The 15,590-nt window shown below is 51.0% G+C and overlaps 1 long non-coding RNA gene across 1 annotated transcript in view; it reads right to left on the bottom strand.

Moving 5' to 3' along the window:
• Positions 1–13,624: 13,624 nt before the first annotated feature.
• The window catches only part of LOC120373099, a 28,879-nt gene continuing 26,913 nt past the window's right edge, over positions 13,625–15,590 (bottom strand). Inside the window, exon 3 of the long non-coding RNA XR_005585374.1 lies at positions 13,625–14,217. This is a non-coding gene — a long non-coding RNA (uncharacterized LOC120373099). The remainder of the gene's footprint in view (positions 14,218–15,590) is intronic.

The raw sequence follows: 15,590 nt of genomic DNA, 5'->3' as shown, positions 1-15,590 counted from the left end.
ATGTGGGGTACCGGGGCTGGATGGGGAAAGTACTGGGGAAGTTTATGAATGGGGTACCGGGGTTGGTTTGGGGGATGTACTGAGGAAGATTATGACGGAACCAGGTTGGATGAGGGTTGGTGTTCTGTGGAAGGTTATGTTGGGGGGTACCGGGGTTAGCTGCAGGGGTACTGAGGAAGGGTATGATGTGGGGTACTGGGGTTGGATGGGGAGAGTACTGGAAAAGTCTATGATGTGGGGTACTGGGGTTGGATGGGGGGGTACCGGGGAAAGTTATGATGGAGGGTAAGGGGGGTACCGGGGTTGAATGGGGCAGTACTAGGGAAGGTTATGAGGGGGAGTATGGGGTTAGATGGGGGATACTGGGGTAGGCTATGACGGGGTGGTACCGGGGTATGATGGGGTACACTGTGGAAGGTTTTGACTTGGGGTACTGGAGAAAATTATGATGGGGGGTACCGGGGTTGGATGGTGGGTGTTCTGGGGAAGGTTATGACTGGGGGTACCGGGTTTGGATGGGGTGAGTACTGGGTATAACGGGGGGTACCAGGGATGGATGGGGTCATTGGAAAGGTTATGATGGGGCATACCGAGGTTGGGGGGGGGTACTGGGGAAGGTTATGATGGGGGGTACCGGGGTTGGATGGAGGTTATTGGGGAATCTTATGAAGGGCTTGGATGGGGTGGGTACTAGGGAAGGTTATGACAAGGGCCTACCGGGGTAGGATGAGGTGTACTTAGGAAGGTTATGATGGGGGGTACTGGAGAAGGTTATAACGGTGGGTATCAGGGTTGGATGGGGGGTGTTCTGGGGTTCGAATGAGGGTTCTGGGGAAGGTTATAATGGTCTGTACTGGGGTTGAATGGGTTGGGTACTGGGGAAGATTATGACGGGGGTACCAGGGTTGGTGTACTGGGTAAGCTTATGACAGTGGGGGGGGGGGGGCTGGTCTTCTGTGTGGGCGTACTGGGGGAGGTTATGACGGGGTGTACTGGGTTTGGGTGGGGAGAGTACTGGAGTAGGTTACGATTGGGGGTATCTGGGTCGGATGGTGAGAGTACTGGGGAAGGTTATAGGTGGGCGAACCAGGGCTGGATGGGGGGTAGTAGGGAAGGTTATCATAGGTGGTACTGGGGAAGGTTATGGATGGGGAGGTATCAGGGAAGGTGTTGGATGGGGAGGTATCAGGGAAGGTTATGATCGGGGGTACCGGGGAAGGTTATGACAGAGGGTACGGGATTGGATGGGGGGTACTGTGGAAGGCTATGACGGGGCAGTCCCAGGATAGGACTAGGTGTACTGGGGAAGGTTATTATGGTTGGTACCAGGGTTGGATGGAGGGTACTGGGGAAGGCCATGACGGGTGGTACCAGGGTTGGATGGGGTGGGTACCAGGGAAGGTTATGGGGTGGGGGTATTGGGGTAGGACGGGGTATACTGGTGAAGGTTATGACAGGTGGTACTGGAGAAGGGTTTGACGGGTACTGGGGAATGGTTATGACAGGGTGTACCAGGGTTGGATGTGGCGGTACTTGCGGAGGTGATGACAGGGGTACCAGGGTTGGATGGGGTGAGTACTGGGAAAGGTTATGAATGGGGTACCGGGGTTGGATGAGGGGGTTCCTGTGGAAGGTTATGACATGAGGTACTGGAGTTGGATGGGGAGAGTACTGGGGAAGGTTATGATGGGGGGTAATGGGGAAGGTTATGATAGTTGGTACTGGGTTTTAACAGGGGGTACTGGGGAAGGTTATGAATTGGGCACCAGGGTTGGATGGGGGATACTGGGAAAGGTTATGAATGGGGTACCGGAGTTGGATGGGGGGCGGTTCCTGTGGAAGGTTATGACATGGGGTACTGGAGTTGGATGGGGAGAGTACTGGGGAAGGTTATGATGGTGGGTACCAGGGTTGGATGGGCGGGTACTGGGGAAGGTTATGATAGTTGGTACTGGGTTTTAATAGGGGGTACTGGGGAAGGTTATGAATTGGGTACCGGGGTTGGATGGGGGATACTGGGGAATGCCAACTTGGGTTGGATGAGGTGATGGGGATGGTGATGATGGGGGGTACTGGAGAAGGTTATGACAGGGGGACTGGGCTTGGATGGGAAGAGTATTGGAGAGGTTATGAATGGGGTACCGGGGTTGGATGGGGGTCCTGGGGTAGGCCGGGGTGTACGGTGGAAGGTTATGACGGGGTACTGGAGAAGGTTATGGGGGGTATCTGGGTTGGATGGGGGGTTAACTGGGGAAGGTTATGACATGGGGTACCGGGAAAGGTTATGACGGGGTGCTGGAAAAGGTTATGACGGACGGTACTGGGGTTGGATGGGGTGGGTACTGGGGAAGATTATGACGGGGGGTACTGGGGTTTGATTGGGAGAGTATTGGGGTTGGAATGGGGGTTTGGGGAAGGTTATAATAGGCGGTACCGGGGTTGTTTTGGGTGGGGGTGTTATGGGGAAGGTTATTGGGGGGGCGTACTGGTGTTGGATGGGGAGGTACTGGGGAAGGTTATCACGGGTCGTAGCGGTGTTGGATGCGGTGGTACCGGGGAAATTTATGATGGGGTGTAACGGGATTGGATGGGGGGTACTGGGGAAGGTTATGACGGGGTTACCGGTGTTAGATGGGGAGAGTAATGGAGTTGGAATGGGAGTTCTGGGGAGGATTATGATGGGGTGTGCCCGAGTTGGATGCAGGGTACTGGGGAAGGTTTTTATGGTGGTTGCCGGGGTTGGATGGGTGGGGTACTAGGGAAGGTTATGACGGTTGGTATTAGGGTTTGATGGGGTTAGTTGGGAATGTTCTGACGGGAGGTAGTGGAGAAGGCTATGATGGGGGGTACTGTGGTTGGATGGGGACAGTACTGGGGTGGAATGGGGGTTCTGAGGAAGGTTTTGATGGGGGGTACCGGGGTTGGACGGGGTGAGTACTGGGGAAGGTTATGGCTGGGAGTACCAGGGTTGGATGGGGGCTGGTGTACTGGGGAATGTTATGATGGGGGGTCCCAGGCTTGGATGGGGGGTACTTGGGAAGGTTATGAAGGGGTGTACCGGGGTTCAATGTGGCAACACTGAGGAAGGTTATGATGGGGGGTACCGGGGCTGGATAGGGAGAGTACTGGGGAAGGTTATGAATGGGGTACCCGGGTTGCATGGCAGGGTACTGAGGAAGGTTATGACGGGTTGTACCGCAGCACGATAGGGTGTAGTGTGAAAGGTTATGACTTGGAATAGTGGAGAAGATTATGTTGGGAGGTGCCAGGGTTGGATGGAGGGTGTTCTGGGGAAGGTTATGACTGGGGGTTCTGGGGTTGGATTCAAGGTAGTGGGGAAGGTTATGACGGGAGGTATTGGGGTTGGATTGGGTGAGTCCTGGCGAAGGTTATGAGGGGAGTACTGGGGTTGGATGGGGGCGTATTGAGGAATGTTATGACGGGGGGTACCAAGATTGGATGGGGGTCGTTGGAAAGGTTATGAAAGGGCATCCCAAGATTGGAGGGGGGGTACTGGTGAAGGTTATTATGGCAGTTGCCAGGGTTGGATGTGTGGTACTGGGGAAGGTTGTAATGGGGGGTACCAGGGTTTGATTGGGCGGTGTACTGGGGAAGGTTATGATGGGAGTTATGGGATTGGATTGGGGGTACTGGGGAAGACTATGCCAGGGTGGTACTGGGGTAAGACAGGATTTACTGTGGAAGGTTATGACAGGGGCTAATGGAGAAGGTTATGATGAGGTTACCGGGTTTGGATGGGTGGTGTTCTGGGGAAGGTTATGACTGGGGGTACCAGGTTTGGATGGGGAGAGTCCTGGGGAAGGTTATGAATGGGCTATCGGGGTTCGACAGGGTGTACTGTGGAAGTTTATGACAGGGAGTGCTGGAAAAGGTTATGACAGGCGGTACTGGGGTTGGATGGGGTAGGTACGGGGGAAGGTTATGATGGGGCAGTACCGGGTTACGATGGGGTGTACCGGGGAAGGTTACGATTGTGTGAGATGGGGTTGGATTGGAGTTACTGGGGAGGGTTATAACAGGGGGTACCGGGGTTGGATGGGGGGGGGGGGTACTGGGGAAGATTTTGACAAGCTGTGCTGGGGTTGGATTGGGGGTACTGGGAAGGTTAATAAGGTGGGTACCAGGGTTAGATGGGGCGATACTAGGGAAGGTTATGACGGGGGGTACGGGTTTGGATGGGGGATACTGGGGAAGGCTATGATGGGGCGATACCACGGTACAGCGGGGTGTACTGTGAAAGGTTATGACTTGGAGTACTGGAGAAGGTTGTGACGGGTGGTACCGGGGTTGGATGGTGGGTGTTCTGGGGAAGGTTTTGACTGGGGGTACCGGGTTTGGACTGGGTGAGTAGTGGGGATCGTTATGAGTGGGGGTCCTGGGGTTGGATTTAGGGTAATGGGGAAGGTTATGACAGCAGGTATTGGTGTTGGATGGGGAGAGTCCTGGGGAAGGTTATGAGGGGAGTACCAGGGTTGCATGGGGGCATACTGGGAAAGGTTATAACAGGGGGTACCAGAGTTGGATGGGGGTTGTTAGAAAGGTGATGACGGGGCGTACCAAGGTTGGAGGGTGGGTATTGGGGAAGGTTATGATGGGGTGCCGAGGTTCGTTGAGGGGGTACTGGCTAAGGTTATTATGGCGGTTGCCGGGGTTGGATGGGGTGGGTACTAGGGAAGGTTATGAAGGGGGCCTACCGGGGTAGGAAGGGGTGTACTTAGAAAGGTCATGATGGGGGGGTACAGGAGAAGGTTATAATGGAGTGTATGAGGGTTGGATTGGGGGGTGTACTGGGGATGGTTATGATGGGGGGTACCGGTGTTGGATGGGGCTGTCCTAGAAAGGTTATGACGGGAGGTATGGGGTTGAATCGGGGGTACTGAGGAAGACTATGATGGGGAGGTACCGGGGTAGGATGGGGTTTACTGTGGAAGGGTTATGACAGGGGGTAATGGAGAATGTTATGATGGGGGTTACCGGGGTTGGATGTGTGGTGTTCTGGGGAAGGTTATGACAGGGCGGTACCAGGATAGGATGGGATGTACCGGGGAAGGTTATGATGGTGTGAGCTGGGGTTGGATTGGGGTTACTGGGGAAGGTTATGACAGGGGGTAATGGAGAAGGTTATGACGGGGGTTACTGGGGTTGGATGTGTGGTGTTCTGGGGAAGGTTATGACTGGGGGTAACGGGTTTGGATGGGGAGAATCCTGGGGAAGGTTATGAATGGGCTCCCGGGTTTGGATGGGGGGTATCAGGGAAGGTTATGATGGAGGGTACAGGGGTTGGATTGGGGTGTGTGCTGGGGAAGGTTATGACGGTCGTTACTGGGGTTGGATGGGGGGTACCGCTGAAGGTTATGATGGCGGGTACCGCGGTATGACAGGGTGTAGTGGGGAAGGTTTAGACGGGGGGTACTGGGGTTGGATGGGGAGAGTATTCGGGTTGGAATGGGGGTTCTGGGGAAGGTTAGAATGGGAGGTACTGGGGTCGGTTGTGGGGTGGTATAATGGGGAAGGTTATGATGGGGGATACTGGAGAAAGTTTTGATGGGGGGTACCGTGGTTGGATGGGGAGAGTACTGGGGTTGGAATGAGGGTTCTGGGGAAGGTTATGATGGGGGGTACCGGAGTGGATGGTGAAAGTACTGGGGAAGGTTATTATGGTTGTTGCCAGGGTTGAAAGGGGTGGGTTCTGGGGAAGGTTATGATGGGGTGTGCCCGATTTGGATGCGGGGTACTGGGGAAGGTTATTATGGTGGTTGCCAGGGTTGGATGGGTGGGTACTGGGGAAGGTTATGATGGGAGGTACCGGGGTTGGATGGGGGTTACCGGGGAAGGTTATAACGGTTGGTACTGGGATTGTATGGGGTTACTTGGGAAGGTTATGACAGGGGGTACAGGAGAAGGTTATGATGGGGGGTACTGTGGTTGGACGGGGATAGTACTGGGGTGGGATGGGGGATCTGGGGAAGGTTATGATGGAGGAGTACCGGGGTTGGATGGGGGGTGCTGTGGAAGGCTATGACAGGGTGGTACTGGGGTAGGATGAGGGGGTGTACTGGGTAAGGTTATGACTGGGGGTACTGGGTTTGGATGGGGAAAGTACAGAGGTTGGAATGAGGGTTCTGAGGAAGGTTATGATGGGGGGCTACTGGGGCAGGATGGGGTGTACTGAGGAAGGTTATGACAGGAGGTACTGGTGAAGATTACAACAGGGGGTACCGGGGTTGGATTGGGGGGTGTACTGGGGAAGGTCATGATGGGGGGTACCGGTGATGGATGTTGGGGTCCCCAGGAAGGTTATCATGGTTGGTACCGGGGTTGGATGAGGGATTCTGGGGAAGGCTATGACTGGGGGTACCTCAGTTGGACGGGGTGTGCCGGAGTTTGATGGGGGGTATGCGGGAAGGTTATGACGGTTGATACCGGGGTTAGATGAGAGGTCCTGGGGAAGGTTATGATGGGGAGTACCAGGGTTGGATTGGGGGGTGGTGTACTGGGGAAGGTTATGAACATGGATCCCAGGCTTGGATGTGGGATACTGGGGAAGGTTCTGACGGTGTGTACCAGGGTTGAATGGGTAGAGTACTTGGAAAGCTCATGAATGGGGTTGGATGGGGAGGTACTGGGGAAGGTTATGATTGGTGGTACTGGGATTGGATGTGGGTGGTACCGGGTTAGGTTATGAATGTGGGGTACTGGGGTAGGATGGGGTGTACTAGGGAAGGTTATGACTGGGGGTACCCAGTTGTATGGGGGTAAGTGGGGACACTACCAGGGTTGGATGGGGGGTACTTGGAAGGGAATGATGGTGTGTTCCATGGTTCAATGGGGGACACTTGGCAAGGTTTTTGACAGGGGGTACTGGGGTTGTATGGGGAGAGAACCAGTGTTGGGTTTGGTATACTTGGGATGATTATGATGGGGAGTAGCGGGGTTGGATGCGGAGGTACTGGGTTAGGTCATGACAGGGGGTGTCAGGTTTACACAGGGTGAACTGGTGAAAGTTGTGACGGGGGGTACTGGAGAAGGTTATTACAGAGGGTACCATGGTTGGATTGCGAGAGTATTGGGGAAGGTTAAAATGGGGGGTTCTGGGATTTGATGGGGGGCACTAGGGAAGGTTATGATGGGGATACTTACGTTGGACAGGGGGTATTGGGAAAGGTTATGAGGGTGATACTTAATTTGGATGGGGGTACTGGGGAGTGTTATGAGCGGGCTATTGAGGTTGGATGGGCGGTGCTGGGTAACATTATGAGGGGGTACTTAGGTTGGATGGGGGTGAACAAGCTTGAGTAAAATGAGAATGCTGGCAGAAGTTCAGCAACAGAGTGGGAGCTACACCCAATGCAGCGTGTATGATTACCTGCCCTATGGGCTGGTGATGTATGTATGCATTTGGTGCAAGGAGCTCCAGGCCCTCAGAGACGGTGTATGGGCTTTGGAGACCAGGGTGGCTGAGCTGTAGGAGCTAAGGGAAACAGAGAGGTATATAGATGAGACTTTCCAGGACACGGTAGAACAGTCCCACCCCTGGTCTGATAGCCTCTGTGCTGTTGAGGAGGATGAAAGCCTCAGGGAAGGAGAACATCCAACTGGAGCAGAGGGAAACGATCCCATAGTTGGGATCCTCTTCCCAGATGATGATGTGGTATCCTCTGGCACTGAGGATACTTCTCCGGGGGAGGGAACTCCAGTTATTAGGAAGAGACAGGTATTAGTAATGGGCGATTTGATCATTAGAAACATAGATAGCTGGGCTTGCAATGATCGGGAGAACCGCATGGTGACTTGCCTGTCTGGTGCAAAGGTTGCGGATCTCTTGAAACGTCTAGATAGGCTTATGTATAGTGCTGTGGAGGAGTCGGTGGTTGTGGTACATGTAGGTACCAAAGACATGGAGAAGGATATGAGAGAGGTCCTGGAGGCCAAATTTAGGCTGCTAGGTAAGAGATTGAAGTCCAGGACCTCCATGGTAGCATTCTCTGAAATGCTTCCAGTTCCATGCGAAGGGTGAGTTAGACAGGCAGAACTGCAGGGTCTCCATGTGTGGATGAGACGATGGTGTAGGGAGGAGGGGTTTAGATTTATTAGGAACTGGGGAAGCTTTTGGGAGAGGGGGAGCCTATACAGGAAGGATGGGCTCCACCTAAACCAAAACGGAACCAGATTGCTGGCACTTAAAATTAAAAAGGTTGTAGAACAGTTTTTAAACTAAGGGCTGGGGGAAAGCTGACAGGTGCTTTCGGTTCAGACATGTGGTTCGGACATCCCTTAGGAGAGGATCTATAAATGGAGATTCCCTATGTCCTAATAAAGAGGAGAGGATGGAAAATGATAAAATATAGGGAGGATCTGATGAGAAACAGTCAAATGAAAAAAAGTCCCATTCAATTACATCATGCAATAGGGGACAGCCAAAAAATGACAAGTTTTTAAAATGCTTATATACCAGTGCTAGAAGTCTAAATAATAAGATGGGTGAACCAGAGTGCCTAGTATTAAATGAGGATATTGATATAATAGGCATCACAGAAACCTGGTGGAATGAGGATAATCAATGGGACACAGTAATGTTAGGGTACAAAATATATCGGAAGGACAGAACAGGTCGTGCTGTTGGGGGAGTGGCACTATATGTGAAAGAAAGCATAGAATCAAATGAAGTAAAAATCTTAAATGAACTAAATTGTACTATAGAATCTCTATGGATAGTAATTCCATGCTTGAAAAATAATATAGTAGTAGGGCTATATTACTGACCACCTGTCCAGGATGGTGTTAATGACTCTGAAATGCTCAGGGAGATTAGAGAGGCTATTAAAATAAAAAAACTCAATAATAATAGTGGGGGATTTCAACTATTCCCATATTGACTGGGTACATATCACCTCAGGAAGGGATGCTGAGATAAAGTTTCTTGACACCTTAAATGACTGCTTCTTGGAGCAGCTGGTCCTGAAACCCACAAGAGGAGAGGCAATTCTTGATTTAGTTCTAAGTGGAGCACAGGATCAGGTCCAAGAGGTGAATATAGCTGGACCACTTGGTAATAGTGACCATAATATAATTAAATTAAACATCCCTGTGGCAGGGAAAACTCCACAGTGGCCCAACACTGTAGCATTTAATTTCAGAAAGGGGAACTATTTTAAAATGAGAAGGTTAGTGAAACAGAAATTAAAAGGTACAGTACCAAAAGTAAAATCCCTGCAAGCTGCGTGGAAGCTTTTAAAAAACATAATAGAGGCTCAACTTAAATGTATACCCGCAATTTAAAAAACAGAGAGAAGCAAAGAAGAGCCACCGTGGTTAAACAACAAAGTAAAAGAAGCAGTGAGAGGCAAAAAGGCATCCTTTAAAAAGTGGAAGATAAATCCTAATGAGGAAAATAGAAAAGAGCATAAACTCTGGCAAATGAAGTGTAAAAATATAATTAGAAAGACCAAATGTGGCTTTGTATCCTGGGTTCTGTCACATTCACACAAGTTGCCTTAATATTAACTCTAAACTTGTACACTACTGGGGACTGTTGTAGGGAACTGCCTACTACTGATTGTCGAAGAAAAACTCAGTTCTCGCTTTTTGTTGTACTACCTTGCCTTCTACTGGACGGAATCAGGATTGCTAAAGTGTGTGTTACAGCCTCCATACTGCTCATGGTGAATGGTGATTCTCCATTAGCTCAAGTGGCAAGTACTTGTCCTGCTGCTGCTATGAAGTGATCTCTGTGAAGCCAGTTAGAGATTGGTCAAAGATGCAATGGGAGTACATGGGTTTGTTTTCTTTCCTTGGCTTCTGTAATTAAAAATATTTATTTAAAATAATGAATTGGAAGGGGAGCTGGCCCCAAGGCTTTAGGGGTAGCTAGAGTGCTCTCTCAGCCAGGACCTGACTGTGAAAGGGAAGAAAATCAATATAGTGAAGGGGCCAATTGGGAACAGATTGCTGCGGTCTTGTTCTTCCACAGTATCTATTACAACTCTGTGATGTAAACCAGCTGCTGAGATTAGCCACAGTGTAACCTTGCTCTGAAGCTCCCAGGGGAGTTCTCTGGCAATGTAGGCTGTTCCCTTGCAATCTCATTTCCCACATCCCAACCCCCACTCTTTAGCAGGAAGTGACCCAGGGAGTGCCACTGAGAAAATGCAGTGTTCAGTGTTATCAGCTCTGTTGATTTTATTGTATGTCTTGTGGTATAATGTGTTTCTCCAAAAGCTACATCTCCTGGAGTCCTGTGAATATGTGAAAATCTCAGTTTTCATTTTTTTTTAAATGAAGTTTCTTGCCCTCTTGGCTATGGAAAAAAGTTTGAAAGGGTTCAAAAATCAGAAGGCAAATAAAAAGAAGCTAAGTCCTAGTATTATTTAAAAGCTCCTGATTTGTGGGGTTGGATGATACTATATATGGCCTTGTCCTGTGCACTGTCACTGCTTGGGAGCATTGGTGTATTACAGATGGACTAAGGAGGTGGTGTTCAGATCTGAGTTAGACTTAGGTTGAACTTCCAGGGAGCGTCGATGTCATGCCTCTGGGGAGGGATGCTGTGTCGAGTCTAGGGAGCTGGGCCTCCCAGGGCACAGGCCCACATCAAGACTGGGTGTGTGGGTTTGCTGGTGCCATAATCTTGTGAGCTGTTCCTGCAAAATGTTAGCACCACGTGAACAAGCAGGTTCAGATCCAGGGACCAGAATCAGAATCCAAGCCTGGAACACAGAGGGGACCAGATGAATTTATTGGTTTGGCCCATCTGCGCTATTTTTGAATTGAAAAGGAGTTTTGTTTCCTATGTGGGTACCATGCTGTTTATACCGCACTTGTCACCATGGGGTCTGGGCTCCTGCTGAAGGGGCTCCCTTGCCTTCCTACTTACTCCAGCCCCTGACAGTGTCAATCTGGCTAACAGGCTGCAGTGTTCAGCTGGGCAATGGCCCCTAGGAGGGGCCACCTCTCTACTCCTCCTCTTTGCACCATCGGGATGGGCAAGCTGGTGTGGATAACATAAGAGCTAAACTGAGCTTTCCTCCAAAACTTGAGTCACCGTCTGAAATCCAAGTATTAAATCTTGGGAGAAAACCCCATACTGAGTCAGGTCCTGTCCAACTTCATAGGCTTGCAGGGCTGCATGGTGTGGAAGTTAGCACAAGATTTGGGGGTTCTCTCCATCACTAGTCTCTGCATAATCTTGATGCAACACCACAGCAGCTTGCTGCTTTGCTGCATACAGGGACATTGAGGGCCTGATCCAAAGCCCAGTGGAGTCAATGGAAAGACTCCCATTGACTCCAGTGGGCTTAAAATCAGGCCCTAGAACTGTCTGAACTCCATTGCCCCCTCTGCTCTCCTGGGTCCCCTAAATCTCAATGGGCCTCAGGATCCCACCTTCCTTACTCTGTTTCTCCTGCTTTGATTTGTTAAGTGAATGGAAGAGGCCATGACAACTGGAAGCTCTTTGCTCTCACAGATGCTGTTACCCAAACTATAATAGGGGCCTGATCCCCAGCAGGAGTAAATCAGTGCTGCTCCATTGAAGTCGGTGGTGCTTTGCTGATTTAGAACAGCTGAGGGTTAGGCCCTGAGGAGGGTTAAGAATTCCTGCTGCTGGAAATTCTTAGCTTACTGGTAAATCTCTCTAAAACTGCTGGGCTAATGTGTGGTGGACGTGGTGGGGGTTATGGAAATTAGAGCTGCCATGTATTAACACTCCTCAGCTTCTTTATAGTTACTTATTTTTATTTTAAAGTCATCCTTTTTTTTTTTTTAAAGAAAAAAAAATAACCTTCTGTCTGCAGGAAACCATACCCCATAGGGAGGGGGCTGGGCTTTAAGGGGCTTAAATACTTCCTCCCCATTGTGGTCACATACGTCTCTGGCACGCTTTATCCTGGATGGCTATCTTTCCCCTCTCATTAGAAACTGATTGGGAAATGTGATGGGTGACTTCAGCTTCCACTTCCAGCTTCTGCTGGGTGAGTGTTCAGGCTTGTCATAGTTTGCTGAAGCCTCAGCTGATGGAAGCAGGGCATCGCTCTGAGGAAGTTTGTCGGGGGAGAGTGTATGGGCACCACTCTGGGGAAGTATGCGGCACTGGCAGGCCACTGCCCTGAGAGAGTTAACAGTACTGGAGTTCCAGATGGCTCTCTGGATGGTCACACTGCTCATGTGTGGGTGGCTTGGAAATGGAGCTGTGCTGTGAGCCAGGAGACAGTGTGCTGGAGGAGCGTGCATCCATCTTGAGCATGTTAGCAGACAGCATGGTTTCATTTAGTCCTCTCCCTAAACTAGACCTTATTTTAGAGCCATGAGAGAAAGCACAAGAGACCCCAGCTAGCTTAGAGAGCTCGGCTGCTTGTGCTGCCTCTCTAATGACATGCCCCTGGTGTTCTCTGCTTCCTGGGCCATCTGGCCATTACACACTGTCAAAGCTGGAATAGACTAAGGCAGGATTCTGGAATCTGGGCCCTGCAATCAGAGGGCACCCCGCTGGAGCAGTGAGTCAGAAGCAGGGCAGCAGGTGCCTGCCAGTGCAGTTTACAGCTGATTGGTGCCATCTGGCTTTTTGCTGTGGTGGGCTGAGCTGATTGACTTTGGAGATAGATCAAGTACTCAGGAATGGGAAGGAGAATAATCCATCTTGAGGGATGGAGGTGGAAGCTGGGCTACCAAAGGATGAGTCTGTCTAGTGTGTGGGGAGGGTAATTTGGTGGAAGTCCTAATCCATTTGATATGCCCACTGCCCCCTCCCTCCTGCCAGTTGTCAGCAGTTGGTGGATACAGACTACAGCTGGCAGATAAGGCATAAAGGCTTCATTTCTGGGGGTGCTGAGCACTTTCCACTCCCATTGACTTCAATAGGAGTAGAGGATCTTCAGCACTAAACAAATCTCGCCACACCTGTAATTGAGGGAACTAGGCTACCATGCCCAGGAATTGCACCTCCTCCCAGTTATGGCAGCTGAGCCAAATGCAGGCAGGTGTGCACATCTCCTTTGTGGAGAGGTTGCTCACCTTTTTGAGGTGCATCCCTTACCCAGCCAGGCTGGGACAAAGTCAGGAAAGGGAAATGTGGACTGTTGGGAAAGGTGGTCTCTAGTGAATTGTTCACAGATGTCTGGAGGGGAGGCTTCCAAAGGATCTGTAAATAACCCAAGGGGGAAATTACAAGGTATTGCCTGAAATCAGCCATTTGTGTCCCCTTGAGTCCCAGTCCCACAACTAATGTGTGTGGATGGAGGGCCTTTTAAGATACATCTTGCAACATACCGGGCAGGTCATGTCTAGATTCCTTAACAAAGACTGTGTATTAATGTCAAAAGAGTTAAAGGTGTTATAAACTCTTCACTGTCAAATATACAAAGAGGTCTGATTTTTTTCCCTACCTCTACATGGACCTTGGTGTACTCAATTTCTTGGCAAACATCCAGAAACACTCATTCTAAAGCTGAAAGTTTATTGATAAAACATAGGAAAGAAGAGGAAATAAAAAGCATTTATTCTGAAACTGAGTGATTACGCAAAACAAACTTAATCAAAACTGTTAATTGCACTCCTTTTTGGAGACAAAAATATTAATCTCATTTCTTTGAGGAAAAGGTTAATTTTACTTTCAAGCCTGATGTGTAAAGGGTCTTAACTTCTCCTGTGTCTAACAGACAAGGTGCAGGAGAGAGACTGCTTTTCATGATGTCTTTGGAACGCTGAGCAGCTGGTCAATCACAAATAGATACATTGGCTGGGACCTTTTGCTTGGACCCTGGGTCACGGACATCATCTGGCTGGGCCTTTTCTCCTTAGACGGGGCAGAGTTGTGGGCAGCTCATCTTGCTGATGCAGTGCAGTTGATTTTAGGACTTGATGAAAAGCCAAAAGAGTGAGGTATGGGTGGAGGGAGAACAACACAAAAGGGAGGGAACAAAACAGGTGCTTAACATGCTTCTGAGATGCTGGCAATTGGGTCTCCCCACTGATGGGCTGAGGACTGGAAGCCATGATGATATGATGGTTTTCAGGACTTTGAAGTTCCTTAAACAAGAGAAAGGCCTGCTTGCCTTCCACTCAGGAAGAAAGTCTTTCCTTCTGGTCTGCTCCTTCTCTCTTGGCCAGGGAAAATGAGATGAGGTGGATAAGACAAGCTGTGATGCAAAGTGGGATGAGCGAGGAGAGGTTTTTTTTCCCCAAAGTCTCTTTTTAAGAAACCTGAAAGGGGGGAAAGTGGGTGGTATAGTTTATCCCCCTAGTTATTTTCTCCATTAGTTAGGCCTAATATCCCTCACACCAATTTTGGTGCATTAAGTTCTGGTTCCACAGCTTCTCTTTTTACCAAGCATGATTTCAACACACTCCTAAATCATATCAACAGGACTTTTTCATTTACAATAATCCAGTTTCTTTGTCTGGTTCTCTTGCACTTGTTTATAATATTCAGTTACTGAAAACAACTCAATCTGTTTTTCATGGTTAATTTTCAGGTTGGCAAATATTGTAGGTTAGTGTAACGTCTTATGACCTTTCCCTTACTACTTACATTTGAGGCTACACTGGGGTACATTTTATAGGCCCAATAGTCAGAACTGGACTTTGGGACCAGGCTTTTCTGTTGCTGCTCTAGAGAATCCATTCAGTCAAATGGGAGTTTAGTGAGTGCTGGGTAGTTGGGCCTGTGTCTAGAAACTCAAATACAGCCCAGTGCCCCAGAGAGGAATTGACTGGGCCACAAGGTCTGGTCCAGGGCCGCCCAGAGGGGGGGGGGCAAAGGGGGCAATTTGCCCCGGGCCCCGGGCTCCGCAGGGGCCCCCAAGAGAAGAGCGGAAGCTCCCGCCTCCGCCCCTCTCCTGGAGCCTCAGCGCATCAAGCGCCGAGTCTCCGGCCGAGCCCCTGAGCCCCGCCCCGCTCAGAGCCGCGTGGTGAGGGGGCGGGGCTGGGAGCTCCAACGGGGCCGGGGCCTGAGCCCCGCCCCGCTCAGAGAGGCGTAGGGAGGGGGCAGGGCTGCGAGCTCCGGGCTGAGTTCCCAGCACCGCCCCCTCACCACGCGGCTCTGAGCGGGACGGAGCTCAGGCCCCGCCGGAGATGCGCTCGGGTAAGGGGGCGGGGCGGGAAGCGGGACCCGCCGCCGAAGCGCAGCCTGGTCTTCGGCGGCGGGGGGCCTTCTGTTCGGGACCGCCGCCGGAAGTGCCCGAAGGCCCGCGGCGGGACCCCGCCACCGAATTACCACCGAAGACCGGGCTGCGCTTCGGCGGCGGGTCCCGCTTCGGCGGTAATTCGGCGGCGGGGGGCTCCCGCTGCGGGTCTTCGGGCCACTTCGGCGGCGGGTCCCAGAACGGAAGGCCCCCCCACCGCCGAAGACCCCGGGCCCCCGGAATCCTCTGGGTGGCCCTGGTCTGGTCTTCTCACAGTATTTCCACCAGCCTGGGCCTGAGAGGCCAATACTAGAACAATGTGACGAGTGTTCCTGGGATGTAACCTGGAACTGGGGTACCACTGAACCCTCTGTCTTGGCAAACTGGGCTCCCTCTCACACTGTGATAATGTGACAAACTGCAAACCCCTCATGGTCTTGTACTCACAAACAT

Source organism: Mauremys reevesii, linkage group 10, assembly GCF_016161935.1.
Source record: "Mauremys reevesii isolate NIE-2019 linkage group 10, ASM1616193v1, whole genome shotgun sequence".
Taxonomy (NCBI): Eukaryota; Metazoa; Chordata; order Testudines; family Geoemydidae; genus Mauremys; species Mauremys reevesii.
Note: the sequence above shows the minus strand (reverse complement) of the source record. Positions and strands in the feature narration are given on the sequence as shown.